Here is an 18,622-nt window from a genome sequence, read left to right as displayed (position 1 = left end):
ACCTAAATCGTTCCAACGGCGATTAAGGTGCGAACCATGTAAATGAACTCGTTTTTGGGGAAATGAGTTAGCATAGAGTAAATACACAACATGACATTTAAATAAAGTCGTAAACCACTTCTTTCTTCCCCCTTCTCTGTGTATGTATAATATAAATAGGTGATTCTTTACTAATGTGGCTTTCCAATAATATATGCTCAAAACGGTTTCTAAAAAGAGAAAGAAAAGGTTTCAAATGAATTTTAAACTTAAAGAAGTATACGATTAGTCCGTTATCGCCTAACATGCTGAGTAGGAGGCCGGTGGTTCATAACCGGGCGATGTCGGGGTGCCTAGTAGCCTTTCTCCGGAAAGGAGCTAGCCTTCTCGGCTCGTACCTAAGTTTCCCGAACCCACACCGGTCTCCTGCAAGGGATCGGTGTTCATTTTCCCATTCGTGGGTGGCGACTCTTCCATATCTCCGAGCTTCGGTCCTGCCGAGCAGCTTGATTCCACGATTGGTTGCTTTCGGCGCCAATCACCGCTTACGTCGCCATGAGGTTGTCCACCCCCCGGTTCGCCCGGGAGATTAGGCCGCGGCACCTCGTCTAACAAGTGGCGACTCTACTGGGGAAGCGAGAAATTTGATTCCGGAAGGCGTGTATTAAGCCCTTAACGGGGACGGATCGTTTTACTTCTTTTCGTATGCATTCATGTGCATTATTGCAAACCCTTTGGGTAATTTCCGCGAAACCTCTAGCGAGAGTCCATTCGTCGCTCGAAAGAGGCTAGTGTAAGTTCCCCCTTACAGTAAGGCGCCAAAGGGTCCCCATCCATTCGTTAGGGGTGAATTTGTGCGGTCCTGTGAGGTCCCGCGGTCAGCCGTGTCAGCATATAGTAGCCTTAGAAGTTTCCATAGGATTACCCGTTACTATTTTTGATGTGATAAATGAATCAATTCGTGTTTTCAAACCGCCACGATACGTGTCTAATCCTAAAGTAGGTAAAGAAAATGAGACGATGTGTTAATATATACTCGTGAATCGACATACTAATTACCCTAAAACATCGAAACAATTTGAACTAAAGACGACTTAGTCATCTCATATGAATGAACATGTGCGACCCGCCTTGTCCCTTTCGGTGTCCCGACGAAGGCACATGTTCAGGAAATGTGTTATGACGTAAGCACGTATTAGTATGAATCGGTTCGGTGTTAAGGATAGTTACATCTCGATACAAAAGACTATATTAACAGTAGCCGTTATTCACATTCTTTAAATAAGTTGGGATAAAACGAGATCATGACGAAACGAAAACGAAGAACATTTCTATTTCAAACGACCCTGTCGTAACGTGAAAAGTTTCGCACAAGTAGCCCGTCCCTTCCGAATAAAAGACGAGCTTTTACGTTATGCCCCGTGTCGTTTTTAAGAGAAATGGACGTGTCCGCGGAAGTGACTAAGAGAAGAAAAGCAAAAAATGAACTAAACGACCAAAATCATTCCGAATCTACGATATATGTTAATCCCGAGAGTAGTTAAAGAAAATAAACCAATGCCGTTGAATACGTGCCTCGAACGAGAGTATACCCCGTTTAAAATCTCGAAGCCGAATTAAGCCAAACCATATAATTGCGCCATATGGACGAGACTGCGGGTTTTGACTAACGACTCGATCATTTCGACCGTTACCAAAACTGCAAGAAATATGGCCCGATATACGTGTTTGCTTAATTCGCGCCTAAAGGAAAGAGAACGGTGATATCCTCGCCTCGAATAAACATGCGATTCAACGAAACGTTGATTTTCTGTAACCACACTAAGGTGATATATCCCGTAGATCGGAAAGAATAAGAAATTGTTGTTAGCCGAAAGATTACCGTGCGCTCAAATAAGACTCGTCGTCTTTTCGTGTAGCAAAATGAGCAAACGAATCCTCGACGCTAAGAACAAACACGTTACGCGATGAGTCCGTTCCCTAAAATAAAATCCAAAAGTGATTCCATCACTAAATAAACGCATGGTTACGTCTCTCGATAGATCCAAAAAGATCCCGTTATAATCCAAAAATCGAGACACGAATCCACGTGATTAAAAAGGGAACGAGTCATTTGCAATAACAAACGATTGGAATAGAAGAATAACTCGCACCACGTTTAAAAACCGAGATGCGCTCAAAGGGAGTCAAAAACCCGAATTAATGCGTCTCGCGAAAGGACAAAAGACGAGTTATTCTAAAAGGACAATCCGACTTGGTCGATTTCTTAGTCACTGAACGTGGATACGTCCAAAAACAAATTGTATTGTCTGATGGGTGATTTACTTTTCCGCAAAAATCAATGGCATCACGCGTCCCCTGGACCGCAATGTGAGCCAAAAACCAAAATCCTAGGAAAGAGACCTGGACCGACGAGTGTGTGGAGGAATAAGGGTGGAAGAGAGATGTTGTGATACGTGTAAATAGAACTAACGTTTGTTCTTCTTATCTTATAATCTTAAATAAATAAACGCACACACCACAAATCATGCATATAAAATCATGCATATAAAATCATGCATACATACTAATGGATATCGTTCGCGCAGACTTCATCATTAAGCGGTTGTGGGTTCGTGAGAGTAATCGGCTTGTCAGACAGTTTGATCAGCTACGAGTAGACAGTTCCGAATCGGTAGTTGTGGCTTCTGAATCATCTTCGTCTGGGTATACTCAGTCCTCCGTCAGTATGTCTGCGACCGATGAGAAAGTGGCTGAATTGGAAAATTCTGTGAACAATATCAATGATCAGCTGGCCGCAATTTTGGCCCAGCTGGCTGAGCTAGCACTGAAGGACAACAAGAGTGGTAGTAAGCGTGCTAAGAATGAGGTGAACGATGGCCCTCGCTTTAGGAATGAGGAGGATTATCAGGATTATATCCGAAAACAGTTAGAGAAAGAGAAAGCTAAGGAAGAGGAATGGAAGCAACACATCACGCAGGAGGTGCAGGACTTGCGCGGAGGAAGTTCCGGAAGTCAGGAATTTTATAACTTGAAGAATTGTTTATCGGCAACAGCTTTGCCTTTAAAATTTCATCTCCCCGACATGAAAAAGTTCGATGGAACTGGAGATCCCACCGCTCACATGAATCAGTATGTTGCTGTGATGAAGCACACGATCCTGACTGAGGATCAGGTCTTAGGGTTGTTTAACACCTACCTAGAGGGGGCTGCCCTCACATGGTTTCATGCATTGCCGGTGGTAACAAAGAGGGATTGGAAGGAATTAGCGAAGTCATTCATCGCTCAGTATAGCTTTAACACCATGCTGGAGGTCACTTTGAAAGAGTTAGAGAGCACTAAGCAACAGGCTGGGGAATCCTTTTCCGATTTTGTGAAAAGATGGAGGGCTAAGGCCGCAGTGATGAAACAAAAGCCGCTCGAGCAGGATCAGATTCGAATGGTGGTTGGCAACACGTTGCCGTATATCAAAAATGAGTTGCGATATATGCCATTTATGGATTTCAATCAGATGTATAGTTGTGCCTTGACTTTTGAAGGGGATGGAGAGCCGAAGAAAGCATACACTAAGTGGACGAAGTCTGGGTATAGTGCTGGAGGGCCGAGTGCGAGTGCAGAATCTGCAGCAGTGAAAGTGCTTGATCTTAATGCTATCGAAAAGAGGCGGTTCGCCAAATTTGATCAGACTTACGCAAAAGTTTTTGAGCGTCTGTAGAAAAAGGGATTGTTGAAGGCCCTTACCCCGTATAACAAAGCTCAACCTACTCCGCAGATACAGGCTAGAGGGTATTGTGAGTTCCACAGCAGTTATAGGCATACAATTGAGAATTGTGAGAGGCTGAAACACGAAATCCAGGATTTAATCGAGGAGAAAAAGATAGCTGATCCTTCGTCGGCGAACCCTTCCACTAGGCATAATCCATTGCCTAATCATAGGGTAAGCATGATCGGAATTGGTTTGACAGAATGTGTAGTGATGGAATCCTTCGAGGAGAACGTAGAGGATTTGTTGGACTCCGATGAGAAGAATAATGTGGGAAATGGTTTGTATGTGTCGGCTTTGGAAGAGGAGCCAACGGAAGAAGTGATGGATGATAGAACTGAAACTGAGGAGACCGAGGAAGTCTCATCTCGGAGGATCATGCCTGTGTTGAAATTGTTTAGTGGGGTAGAAGACCCCGAAGCTCATTTGTATGGATACGTGTGTGCTATGTTTGGAGAGCCATACAAAGTCGAAGAAGTCGCTCCATGGTTCCATCTTTCGCTGGTGGGTGAACCTTTGAAGTGGTTTCAATCGCTACCTGACGCGACTAAGCATGATTGGTCACTGGTGTCAAGCTTGTTTTTGATGAAGTATCGAAGAGACAAAATACGGGCAGGGGAATATAGCGCAATGAAAATTGGGCCTATCAAACGTCTGTTTCCGACTGTCAACAAGTATAATGAAGGGAAGGACCCCATGGAGCACTTGCATTTTTATCTGTCGGCTATGGGTCCTCTAGGTTTCAAAGAGGATGAGATCACGAGCTTGTTTTGCAACTCATTGGCAGGAGATTCATTAGTGTGGTACATGTCTCTTCCAATGCACGTTAAAGCAGATTGGGCAAAAATGACTAAGAGATTCATCAAGAAATACGCCGCACGGGAATGTCCAGAGGAAATGCCTGCATTACCCGAAGAGGAGACATCTGAAGCAGTAACAGTCATGTCTAAGTACAAGGGAGATGAGAACCCCATTGATCACATAAACCGTTTCTGTGCTTACATGTTTGACGCGGGACTCTACCGAAGTGAGTTAGTCCAGCATTTTCCAAAGACACTCATAGGAGAAGCTTTGACGTGGCACCGAATGCTCTCGGCAAAGACAAAAGGGGACTGGGGATCCCTTATGGAGGCCTTTGTGCAGAGGTATGAGAGGTACATTCCGTGGACAGGGTCGTTGGAAGATTTAGAAAGAATCAAGCAGTTTCCTGAGGAAGCATTCGTGGATTATGCTAGAAGATGGAGGTTCAAGTATGCCTCGTGTCGGGTCACCTTGAGTGATCAGGAGCAACTCATGTGCATCCGGAAGGGTGCTATTCCACTCGTGGCTAGAAGAATGAATGGAGTGTTCCTCAAGGACTATGAAGAACTGATAGGCTGGGCTCGGTATGGATCGTCGGACCCTTCCTACATAAATCCGAATGTCCCTCACATAATGGATTTGATGGTCGTGGACATTTGGGGAAGTTCCTCCGACGAGGAAGGTATCAATCAGATGGTTCCGATCAACATCTGGGATGAGTCTGATGATGAGTCGGAAGTGGCTACTAGCACAGAAGGGAAGATTCTGCCGGGGTTCGAAATCTTCAATGATGTTGCCGACTGGGGTAAAGGAAAGGCGAGCTGCTTTGTCGAGGAGATTATGATGCTGGATTTGAATGTCGAGGAGCAAGTCATCACCATTGAAGCAACTGCAGGAGCGGGAGATGAGCCTAATACCTCCAAAATTCATGAGAAATCCGAAGACCCTGATGATGAAAATTGTATTACTGCTTTGTTTGAATCAGATGATGTAATCACCCATGCTATCAATGAAATGAATTCTGATTTTGCTTACTTGCTTGATGTTGATCATGATCATTCCATGCATTCTCATTCATATAACATGCCTACATTTGAAATCAATGCAATAGAAATGTCAACTTTCAATCTTGGTACGGATGAAAATCCTAAACTTATACAAATTGCTCAAGAATTAACTATTGAAAAGAGAAAAGAATTCGAGAGAATAATTAAAAAATACGAAATTGTATTCGCATGGACATACGAAGACATGTCGGGAATTGATCAATCTATCGTAACTCACCGCATTCCAACTTACCCCGAAGCAAAGCCCGTAAAGCAGAAGCTCCGACGTATGAGACCAGAATGGGCAGATAAGATCAGAGAGGAGGTGAAGAAGCAGTTAGAATCAGGATTCATCGAAGTGATCGACTATCCCCCTTGGGTCGCAAATGTGGTGCCAATCACAAAAAAGGACGGCAAAGTGAGGATGTGTGTTGATTACAGAGATCTTAACAAGGCATGCCCCAAGGATGAGTTCGCATTGCCTCATATCGACGTATTGATCGATAGTGCAGTGTCAAGCGTCTTACATACGAATGTGGATGGTTTCATGGGCTACATGCAAGTTCAGATGGCTGAAAAGCACAAAGCAAAAACCTCGTTCACAACCGAGTAGGGGACATACTGTTACAGAGTAATGCCGTTTGGTTTGAAAAATGCCGGGGCAACTTATCAGCGAATGGCCACAGCACTGTTCCATGATATGATACACAAGGAGGTAGAAGTCTACGTGGACGATATGATGGTCAAATCAGAGACAAGAGAAGGGCATTTTGCCGCGCTCGAGAAGTTTTTGGCCCGAATTGCAGAATTCAAGCTAAGGTTAAACCCGAAGAAGTGCTTTTTCGACGTTTCGTTGGGGAAAATCTTAGGCTATGTAATCGGAAATAAGGGAATCGAGGTGGATCCTGATAAAGTGAAGGCTATACAGGAGATGCCGGCGCCGAGAAATGAGAAGGAAGTGAGAGGGTTTCTGGGGCAGGTTCAGTATATCAGTCGGTTCATAGCGAGACTCACCGCAATCTGCGAGCCAATCTTTAAGTTGCTAAGGAAAGACCAACCCGCTACTTGGAATGATAAGTGTCAGCAAGCTCTGGAGAGCGTCCGGAACTATTTGTCTAATCCGCCAGTGCTGAGACCGCCTAAACTGGGAAAGCCGCTTCTCCTCTATGTAGCAATTGAGGAGCGATCCATTGGGGCAATGTTGGCTCAAGAGGGAGACACCGGTGTGGAGCACGCGGTGTATTATTTGAGTAAGAAATTCCTGGAGTACGAGCTCAAGTACAACATGATCGAAAAGACATGTGTGGCAGTAGTATGGTTGACAAAGAAACTGCGGCACTATTTCCAATCATATAAAGTGATCATTATTTCTCGGATGGACCCCGTGAAGTATCTATACCGAACTCCATCCTTAACGGGGAAGTTAGCCAGATGGTTGTTGCTTTTGTCCGAGTTTGACATTGAATATGTGACGAAGAAGGTTATCAAAGGGAGGGCCGTGGCAGAATTTCTGGCCAACCAACCCCTGAATGCAGAGGAAGAGGAGACGAACTATGATTTCCCCGATGAGCACTTGAACGCAATTGAAGTTATACCGTGGAAAATGTTCTTCGACGGAGCAGTTAATTCGAATGGAGCCGGAGTAGGAGTACTACTTACCTCACCGGAAGGAGAAAGGATCCCGATGGCCAAGAAGTTATCCTTCCCTCTCACCAATAATATGGCCGAATATGAAGCGTGCATTTATGGTTTAGAGTCATTAGCGGCACTGGGAGCGTCATATGTCGAAATTTGGGGTGACTCAAAGTTGATCATCGAACAGGCACAAGGAAACTGGGAGGTAAGAGAAGAAAGACTACGTCCGTACCTCGATCAGCTAGAAGGGTTGGCACAAAGATTCAAAGAATGCCGTTTCTATCATATTCCTCGAGCACAGAACCAGGCGGCGGATGCCTTGGCCACTTTGGTGTCAGTTTGGGACAATCCCCGGAACCTTGCTTCGAAACCGTTGGTATTGAGAAGATCTCACAAACCGTGCTACGAAGACGTAATGCTGTTAGGGGCAGATGAAAAATCATGGTATTTCGATATCGTGAACTTCATGAAAGATGGAACATATCCGGCAGAGTCAGAACCTAGGGATCAAGCTGTGATTAGAAGGCTAGCTCGTCAGTTCGTCATCCACAACGGCTTGCTTTACAAAAGGCACATGGATGGATTACAACTAAGATGCTTGGATGCGGGAGAAGCCCGCGAGGCAATGGAATCAGTACATTCAGGAATTTGTGGAGCCCATATGGGGGGAGCAGTACTAGCTAAGAAAATTATTAGGCAAGGCTTCTATTGGCTCACCATGGAAAGAGATTGTAACGAGTATGCAAAGAAATGCCATGATTGTCAAATCCACGGCGATTGCAGTCATCTTCCGGCCATAGAACTACATGTGCTAGCACCTATTTGGCCATTCGCTGCTTGGGGCATTGACATCATCGGTGAAGTAAGGCCTAACGCTTCAAATGGACATAAGTTTATTGCTGTCGTCATCGATTATTTCACCAAGTGGGTAGAAGCAGAGTCGTTTAGCAAACTGGGATCCAAGCAGATGAGAAAGTTCATTGAAAAACACTTGATCACCAGGTTTGGAGTGCCTCATCACATGATCACGGATAACGGGGTCCAGTTTCAGGGGGAAGTAAGAAATCTTTTCCGAGAATGTGGCATTGAACATCACAGGTCTTCTCCGTACCGTCCCCAGGCTAATGGAGCAGTAGAAGCAGCTAATAAGAACCTTAAGAGGATTCTCGTAAAAACGGTGGAATCACATCGGAATTGGCATGAGCACCTCCCACTCGTGTTGTGGGCTTATCGCACGACAATTAGAACCTCAACTGGGGCAACGCCATTCTCTTTGGTGTATGGAACAGAAGCAGTCTTGCCGATTGAGATCGAAAAGCGATCATTGAGAATCGCAGTGGAGGCAGAAATTCCCAAGGCGGAATGGGTGAAGAGGCGATGTGAGCAGTTGGCTCTAGTTGACGAAAAAAGGATGGAAGCGTTTTACCATGTACAGTTATACCAGAGAAGAATGGCTCGGGCTTTCAATAAAAAAGTCAAGACCAGCCCTATCAAAGAAGGAGATTTAGTGCTGAAACAGATCCGTGTGACGCACATCGACCCAAGGGGGAAGTTTAGGGCTAACTAGGAAGGGCCATTCGTCGTGAAGAAGATACTAAGCAAAGGAGCGGTGAAGTTAACTACAATGGACGGCATGGAATTCTCCGAACCTACCAACCTGGATAGGCTTAAGAAATACTTTTCGTAAAAAAAAGAAAAAGAAAGAAAAATTCCCGATAGGTTGAAAACCCGCAAAGGGCGACCTATGCAACAATGAGGGAAATCCCAATGGGTGAAAACCCGAAAGGGCACTCATTTAAAAATTCCGGGATAGTAAAAGGAGAGGAGAAAAATCGCCGGGATCCGAAAACCGAAAGGCGGGTCCTGGTAACAATAGTTATGACTTGAGCAATTACAAAAAAAATGTATAAGAGACTAAGTATTTCTGTTGTTTGTAAATAAATAAAGGCATGAATATATTTAACGAGAATGATTGGAATCATCATAATCTACTGAATGCATGGTAATATGAATCACGAGTTATACATTTCCTATCCTACTTTTCACAAAAAGCCTACCTACTATCCACCCCACTCCCTATACATCAGCTATACAGCGGGGAAACTCCAATAAAAGCTACAAAGCAATAATGAAAGCTACAAAGCAATACATAACGAGCCTAATACGGAGGGAAATCCCAATAGTCCTTAAAATCTCTCAAGTGTGATGCCCGCTCCGCAGATAGTGCCTCCTCGGCAGCTCGCGCTCGCTCATCAGCAACTCGTGCTCTCTCATCGGTGACCCGTGCTCTCTCCTCGGTAGCAAGGCGTCCGATCGACTCATCGTGCACCCTCTCCTCGACGGCAAGGCGACCCTCAGTCTCCCGTCGCATCATCCCTGACCAGTGGTCATTTCTCTCCTGATACACCTGACCGACCCGGGCGTCGGCCTCCCGCACCAACTCGCTCTGCCTCCGCTCGTGGGCATGCAGATCGCTCTAAAGCAAAAGAAAGGAAAAACAGATAAAAATAAGAAGCAGCGTAGGCACGAACATAAATCTTACATACATGCATACATTCCACTACACTAAAGTAAAATAATGATACATACCAGGTGATCGGTGCAGCGCAAGCTGAGGCGATCTCGGAGATAACCAGACAGCCCCACATAATCCGTACAGGTCTCCCTCGTAGTCAGCGAAGCGTCTGAGGGATCGAATGTGACCCTCGAGGAGAAGATGGGGGGAGCCGCCTCGAATCCCGCATAAGCGGCCCCGAACTCGTCATAACAAATCGTGGCAAAGTCTCTCCCGTAGTCTGGTAGGGGCACGCCTAGAGAAGACCTCTCCGGTCGGGCAGCGCTGGAGGACTCGCCGACATAGTAGGGCTGCTCGCACACAGGCGTCTGAGCTCGAGTGCCGTCAAAGAAATCGGATAAATGGGCACTCCTCCAGGATCCCTCCTGCAAAAAAAACACACAATAAAAACCTCTAAACGTCTCATGAATGAAATGGTAAAATGAGAAGGGGGCGGAACCACTTACCGGGACCTCCTCCTGACCAAAGACTGCCGCAACAGTCTCCCTCGAAAATACATCTGCCACCGGATCCACCTCCATCGCTGCCGCCGGGGCATCCCTCGCGCTCAGCAGAGTAGATAAGTAAAGCTCGCGGCCCCCGGCGTGAATCCACACCGCTCTACCAACAAACCGACGGGTCAGGTCCTGATGAATGGTCGATAGGGGCATGGTCCGCACCGCGAACATAGAAACGGGAACCTCACCCGGTGTCCAGTGGGCGTCACTAACTCCGGTGATGCCTCGGTCCCCCAAATACCACGCCCGCATGCAGGGGCCGGTGAGCACACACTGCTGCTCCTGGATCATAGATACATACGTATAATCGGGACCGAAGTCGAGGTCGTCCCACCTGAACTTAATCTAAAAAATGCACAAAGAGAAAGTCAGAAAGACTCAAACAAAAATCTCGCACGACTAGGCAAAATCTACCTGTCTGAGGGTCAGCGAGTCGATCCAATCTAGGAGCCGCGGCACCATCCGACTCCTCTCGGCGCTCAAGTCAAAATCTCTCCATCGGGTCATGAAAGGCGGCCTCGGTACTCTCGGTCGAGGTCGAGACCGGCTGGAAAGAATATGCCTCTCATACGCCCACACCTGCGGTAAAAACAAGGATTAGGAGTGTGAAAGACGCAAAGAAGATAAGACGGGCAAGTCAAAAAGGCGTCGCGTACCAGCAAAGCGAAGGTGTAACCACCGAAATCCTTACGCTTCCGGCAAGTCAGATCCAAAAATTTGTAGAGAAAGGCTAAGCCTGCCCCCGCCCAATCATAGGAACCCGCCGCATCCAAATCGCTGAGTGTCTGAATGAGACCCACGTGTACCTTCCCGCCCTTCGTGCGGAAAATCGTCTCACTCAGAGTATATACCAAGAAGCTACGAACCGCCAAGTCGGTATCGTCGGTCTCACAAAAATCTCGCCGACTCAAAAGGCTCGCGGTGGAAATAAACTTCGCCGGAGTAGATTTGGCGCATGGGCGAACTCCCGGTCCAATCAAAGCAGTGAGCCTAGCGAGGTCGACCCGGGGTCGCATCATATCAAAATGAAAGGGAACGGGAGTGCTGCTCCGTCGTAACCCTGTCAGCAGTGAAAAATCTCTGGGCGAGATGGTCATCTCCCCGAAAGAAAGGTGGAAAGTGTGGGTCGAGTCAACCCACCGCTCATATAAGGCGCGTAAGCCAAGGTGGTCGCATACCCCGTTGGTGCGGGACAACGCTGCAATAAAAGGCTCGAAGCCCAACTCACGCACGCGGGCTCTCGCCGCGGCGCCCAGCCTAGCATACCACGAGTGAATCTCGGCGGTGGTCCCAGAAATCTCAATAAACTAGAAAGAACAAGACAAGAAAATTTAAATACAGTTCCTAAAGCATGCAATCAATGAGGACGCGTTAAGACTAGGCATTCTTTCATTATCTAACCTAGAGACATCTGGTCAATTAGGGCCAACTTTCTGTAAAAGTCTCTCCCTTAGGGTCGCTCATGTAAGGTTTAGTTAATTCTTTAATCCACTCTCGTCCGCATTGACAAGGAGCATAGGTTAAGTTTACTATTCATATCACTATTCACGTTTTTACTATTCACGTGCATTAGTTAAGTTTTCACTATTCACGTTTTACTATTCACGTGCATTAGTTAAGTTTACTATTCACATGCATTAGTTAAGTTCTGACTATTCACGTGCATTAGTTGAGTTGTCACTATTCACGTTTTTACTATTCACGTGCACTATTCACGTTTTTACTATTCACGTTATTTTTACTGTTAGCGTGCATAAATTCTTAGTGTCACTATTCACATGCATATAGCGCGCATTCTCACACAGAAATAAACAAGTGTTACTTGTAAGTGAAGAAATTCATGTTTTCTAGCTAAAGTCCTCTAAGGCAATCTAAAAGTTAGCATGCAAATCATGTTCGGATAGGAACGCTAAAGCCTGGAGTTTGAATCAAATAAAAGTGAAAAATTACTTACCTCGTTGCAGCGTGTCCGGCTCAGATGCGTTGTAGGGTCGTGGAAGGGATCCACTCTATCTAAGTTTATGTAAACCTCGTCCATGCCTCTAGTGCCATCCCATTCATCCGAATCCATCCCGAGGATAATCCAAATCAAAGTCTAGAAAGAGAAAGAAGAGAGAGAAGGTGTGGGGTTGAAATGAAACCCCACCACCTTATATAGGAAGAAGGAATGGCATTCCCGTAAATAGTGAAAAAAGTACGATGTAACATAAAGGTAAAAAGTAAATAATTAATTACTAGGTGCACAAACCTCCGATTTGCAGTCCGTTTCAGCCTGCATTTCTCCCAGACAGCGACCAATATTGTCAAGATATGAACTCCAGACAACAGTCAATTTTTACAAAACAGTGACACCAGTCAAAGTACAGATGACAGTCAACAGAAAAACAATCATTAGTCTATATCATTTCAGACTAAAACACGTTCCCATTGAACCTCCGATATGATAGCTCCAGTGAGAAAATACAGACAACTGTGTTGTATGAAAATCCGAAAACAATCCCCGCTTTTGAGCCATATGACTCATGGTCGCAGACCTGAGTTGCTTTTGAGCCATATCACCCGCGGTCGTGGGCCAGGGTCGCTTTTGAGCCATCTTACTCACGGTCGCAGACCAGAGTTGCTTTTGAGCCATCTTACTCACGGTCGCAGACCGGAGTCGCTTTTGAGCCATCTTACTCCCGGTCGCAGACCGGAGTTGCTTTTGAGCCATTTTACCCGCGGTCGTGGACCAGGGTCGCTTTTGAGCCATCTTACTCACGGTCGCAGACCTGAGTTGCTTTTGAGCCATTTTACCCGCGGTCGTGGACCAGGGTTGCTTTTGAGCCATTTTACCCGCGGTCGTGGACCAGGGTCGCTTTTGAGCCATCTTACTCACGGTCGCAGACCTGAGTTGCTTTTGAGCCATCTGACTCACGGTCGCAGACCGGAGTTGTTTTTGAGCTATTTTACCCACGGTCGTGGACCAGGGTCGCTTTTGAGCCATCTGACTCACGGTCGCAGACCGGAGTTGCTTTTGAGCCATCTGACTCGCGGTCGCAGACCGGAGTTGCTTTTGAGCCATATCACCCGCGGTCGTGGACCAGGGTCGCTTTTGAGCCATATTACCCGCGGTCGTGGACCAGGGTCACTTTTGAGCCATCTGACTCACGGTCGCAGACCGGAGTTGCTTTTGAGCCATCTGACTCGCGGTCGCAGACCGGAGTTGCTTTTGAGCCATATCACCCGCGGTCGTGGACCAGGGTCGCTTTTGAGCCATATTACCCACGGTCGTGGACCATGGTTGCTTTTGAGCCATCTTACTCATGGTCGCAGACCGGAGTTGCTTTTGAGCCATCTGACTCACGGTCGCAGACCGGAGTTGCTTTTGAGCCATTTTACCCACGGTCGTGGACCAGGGTCGCTTTTGAGCCATCTTACTCGCGGTCACAGACTTGAGTTGCTTTTGAGCTATCCCATTAACGGTCGTAGACTGAAATTGCTTTTGAGCCATTCTTACCCATAATCAACGTACGCTAGATTCCGAGAAAAGAACATTCGTCGACGGCCGCTCCAGAGACGACGACGGAAGGAATCAGAGAACAACACCAGAGCGCGTAGCGCGAAGGTCAGGTATGCTTCCTCCTACTCTTTACGTGTCTTTTACTTTTATATGTTTTACATTGCATGTGTTACGTTAGCAAAAAATGTTTTCAAAACACACACATCACTGTCAAAATAGAAAAGTAGGGGCAACTGTAGACACCGAGTCGGAGGACCTGTGATGAAAACCTGGAAACAAGACGGTGGAAGCGATTGATTCTGAAAGTTTCAAAAAGAAAAAATAATAATAATAAATAAATAAAATAAATAAGTTACGGTCGGTCGCTGTTGTCGATCGGATAGCTCGCGAATGCTTAACGGCACGGTGCGAGTGCTTAGCGGCGGCTGGCGCGCGTTCGACGACAGTCAGATGCCCGCTCGACGACGCGAAGCGCGCGCTCGACGTCTGTCGGACGCACGCATCCAACCACGAATGGTTCGCGCTCGGTGTCCGAGCAAGACACGAGCTTGGCGACACGGGATGCACGCTCGTCAGCCACGAGGCGTGTGGGCCCGGCAGTGCGGAACACGCGTTCGGCGGTCAGGACGCATGAACGCCCGACGACGCAGAGCGCGAGCTCGACAGCCGCGGGGCGTGCACACCTGACGATGTAAGACGTGCCCCGGCGGCCGTTGAGCGAGTGCCCGACCGCGTCAGGCGGAAGCCCAGCGGTAGGCGGGCGCGAGCGCCCAACCGCGTCGGGCGGACGCCCAACGGCAGTTGGGCGCGCGCGCCCAACCTCGCGTTGGGCGCTCGCCCAACGCTGTTGGGCGACCGCCCAACGATTGTTGGGCGATCGCCCAACAATCATTGGGCGGTAGCCCAACGTGGTGTTGGGCGGCCGCCCAACAAGCCTTGGGCGGCCGCCCAACGGCTTTGGGCGACGCCCGATTTTACTCGGGCGTCGCCCATTGATCCGGGACCCGTTTCCCTATAAAAAGGGGCAGGGATCCCAATGAAAGGAGGGAGGGAATTTTGGAGCCTTTCTCACTCTAAACATTTTTAGAGAGAGAAAGTGAATTTTTTTTGAGAAAAATATTTTTTTTTCTCAAAAATTCCGAATTTCCTAAAGTTAAATTTTTACTAAAAAATATAAAAAAAACGGAAGAAGGCAACTCGTGGAATCAATCGGCTTCGACTGTCAGATACCGAATTTAAGGTATTATCCGAGGACTAGACTCTTTTCTTTTACTTTATTTATTTTCTTCTTCTATTTATTTTTTTATGGTATAGTTTTTATTTGTTTATTTATTTATTTTGTCACTTTTTATTTAATTAGCATATTTATTTAATTTTCGTTTCGTGTTGAATGAAATTCGGTTTTGTTTTAAAATAAAAAACCTCGTTTTGATATCCCAATACGAACTGTGATCCGATAAAAAGGTAGTTCGGGTATCGAAAAACGTTGAGATTATAAGCTTTTTTGGATCTAAAAGAAATTTCCAAATAATGTTTTAAAATAAAAAAACATCGTTTTAGGAACTTCCGTTATTGACTATGATCCATTTTTGGTAGTTCGGAAATCCAAGGCGGTTGAATTAGATTTAATTTAAAGCTTTTGAATAAATCTGGAAATAATTGGAGTGCTGCTGTAATTTGCCATTTCTGTCACTAATTGCTGTTTACCGACGGATTTTTCGTTGGTAAATCTGCCAAAACGTAAAAAATGCCATTTCAGTCCATTTTTCTTAACTTTTAAGCTTTTAATCCTTAATATATATATGTATAGTTATGTAATATATGTTTTTCAAACTATTTTAGATATTTAGTGTATATAATTATTTAGGATGTTTGTATATCATTCTTTATTTAATTTTTAAACATAAGTATATATATATATATATGTTCTTTTTTATTCATTTGAGTTATATTAGATCCTATTTTAAAGGTTATTTACTTGGGCATTTTGGGAAATAATTAGTAGATATTGGTATATGTTATTTTTTATATTTAAAACTATATTAGTTGTGTATATATGTAGTTTTGGGGTATATGGGTTATGTTATTGATTATTATATGAAACTATTTTGGATAAAGGTTATTTTCTTATTTATGAGATTTATTTACTATTTTCACATTTTTAAAGTATAAATGTATTATATCTAGTATTTTCATACATGTATTATATAGTTCCTTTTTTATTAACTTTTATTCTCATATTCTCTTTTTGATTTAAATGTATATATATATGCTTAAATTGTTTTCTTTATTCTTTTGGCCCATCCATGGGCCCGGGTTTCAAATGGGCTTTATTTGAGTGTGAATCTTGGTTTAAATGGGTTTATTATTATAATCATAATAGGTAAAGAGTCCATTAAGTAAGAGGGGAAAATAAATCACAAAAAGAGAGTTTTCAATTTAATTATTTAAACTAATGAATTTTTAGAGGTTCCTAATGTAAATAAATGGAGTTGTTTTTTTGTTAATATTTCAAATCGTTTTCAAAACACCACGTTTTAAAACCTTAATCCGTTCCAAAGGCGGATTAAGTGAACATTGTAATTAAAATCGTTTTCTTTGTGAATAATAGAGTTTTTGAATCATTTTCTAAAATGGTTTGTACAAAATAAAATTGACTTGTATGTTTAATCATGTTTTCCTATTAAAAGGTTTTTATCCTAACGTTTTCAAACACTCGAGTCGTTCCAACGGCGATTCGGGTGAACTTCATCAAACGGAGTTTTAAAACGCACCTAAATCGTTCCAACGGCGATTAAGGTGCGAACCATGTAAATGAACTCGTTTTTGGGGAAATGAGTTAGCATAGAGTAAACACACAACATGACATTTAAATAAAGTCGTAAACCACTTCTTTCTTCCCCCTTCTCTGTGTATGTATAATATAAATGGGTGATTATTTACTAATGTGGCTTTCCAATAATATATGCTCAAAACGGTTTCTAAAAAGAGAAAGAAAAGGTTTCAAATGAATTTTAAACTTAAAGAAGTATACGATTAGTCCGTTATCGCCTAACATGCTGAGTAGGAGGCCGGTGGTTCATAACCGGGCGATGTCGGGGTGCCTAGTAGCCTTTCTTCGGAAAGGAGCTAGCCTTCTCGGCTCGCACCTAAGTTTCCCGAACCCACACCGGTCTCCCGCAAGGGATCGGTGTTCATTTTCCCATTCGTGGGTGGCGACTCTTCCATATCTCCGAGCTCCGGTCCTGCCGAGCAGCTTGATTCCACGATTGGTTGCTTTCGGTGCCAATCACCGCTTACGTCGCCATGAGGTTGTCCACCCCCCGGTCCGCCCGGGAGATTAGGCCGCGGCACCTCGTCTAACAACGGCAGACGTTGGGTATCACAAGAAGTAATTGCAGGATAGTTATACATTGGATTGAGCATTTGTCACTCCTGATAAATGGGAGATACGTCTAAGGATCGCTTGTGGAAGACTTAACTCTAAATCCTTGCAAGGTGATAGCTTAAGACTTGAAATGCAGATTTCACTTAACCTATCTAATTAGAGTTAACTCGGCCTGTACAAGTAAAACGAACGTCTCGCTATATGTGACTTGACATTGCCCATAGTCATAAGATTCTGTTCAAGGATGTAGTTGATGAAGGATCGAATTATACTGTAACTAATACGGAAAGGTCAACGACAGAATCAACCTGTCTTCTTATAGCTCTGGGAGAATGTTTCGGATCTGTCAATCACAGTTCGCGTACTCATTCCGTTATACAAAGATTAAATATAATTCTGAGAAAATTAATTTAATAGTTGTATACGGCTTTTAATAGTTGTATACGGCTAGAAGCAATAAGAACCTAATGGGTCACACATAAGACTTGGAACCCAAAAGAGAAATAGATGTTAATTAATTGACGGAAGCCCAACTGAATCCACTAAGGCCCAGTAGTATAGGGGGCGAATTTAGTGTATTAAATACACAAAGGAATTGATTTAATTCAAACAATTATAATTAGATTATGATTATGAATTAAATTAATTATAGGATAAATAAGTTAGGAGGTTTAATGAGATTAAATTGCTTCTATTATTATCCTATCAATAAGTTATTATTATCTTTATATTTAAACATAATTATAGATAATAATAATAAGAATTTTATTCCGAATTAAATTCTTATTCAGTAACCTAATTCTATCTGACTAGGGTTTAGATGGAAGAGGCTATATATACCCCCCTTAACTGTAAATTTCGGTGAGCCTAGCTATCTCGGAGACAGTGAATTTCGACCCCCTACTGTAGTGGATCATCGTTCACCGCTTGCTTCCGATCAATCAATTTTCATCTCTTTCTTTTATTCCTTGATCTTGTGTTGATTAATTAGAGGCAATCTGCTTTGGTTGCTATTATACGGTTGAGTTCTAATATTTGTTTGAATTGTGTTTTTGTTTTGTGCTCGTGAACTCGGAGTAAGAGTTGAGGGCACTTCAATTGCAACAGTAGATAGAACTTCAAAAGGTATTTCCTTCTATCCCTCTTTATATGAAATAACGATTAACGGATCTTGGTTAAAGGAAATAGGTTAAAATTTTTATATTTCCGCTGCCAAACGTTTGCCTATTTTCCTTCAGATTTTAATTCATATTATGTACATGGTCAAAAGCTCAATTGCTAAGATTCTTCAAGTAGTTACGTTGTGTGTTTAAACATGAATAGTATCTTGGCTTTGAGAATTGATGGCTGATAATCTTTACATTATGAGGGGGGTCGAGAAAGGTTGGTAAACACGAAATCATAAGAGTAAAGAGCTGTTGACATGATCTGATATGCTT

This window comes from Euphorbia lathyris, chromosome 7 (assembly GCF_963576675.1).
Source record: "Euphorbia lathyris chromosome 7, ddEupLath1.1, whole genome shotgun sequence".
Classification (NCBI taxonomy): Eukaryota; Viridiplantae; Streptophyta; class Magnoliopsida; order Malpighiales; family Euphorbiaceae; genus Euphorbia; species Euphorbia lathyris.
This window is presented reverse-complemented; position numbering follows the sequence as displayed.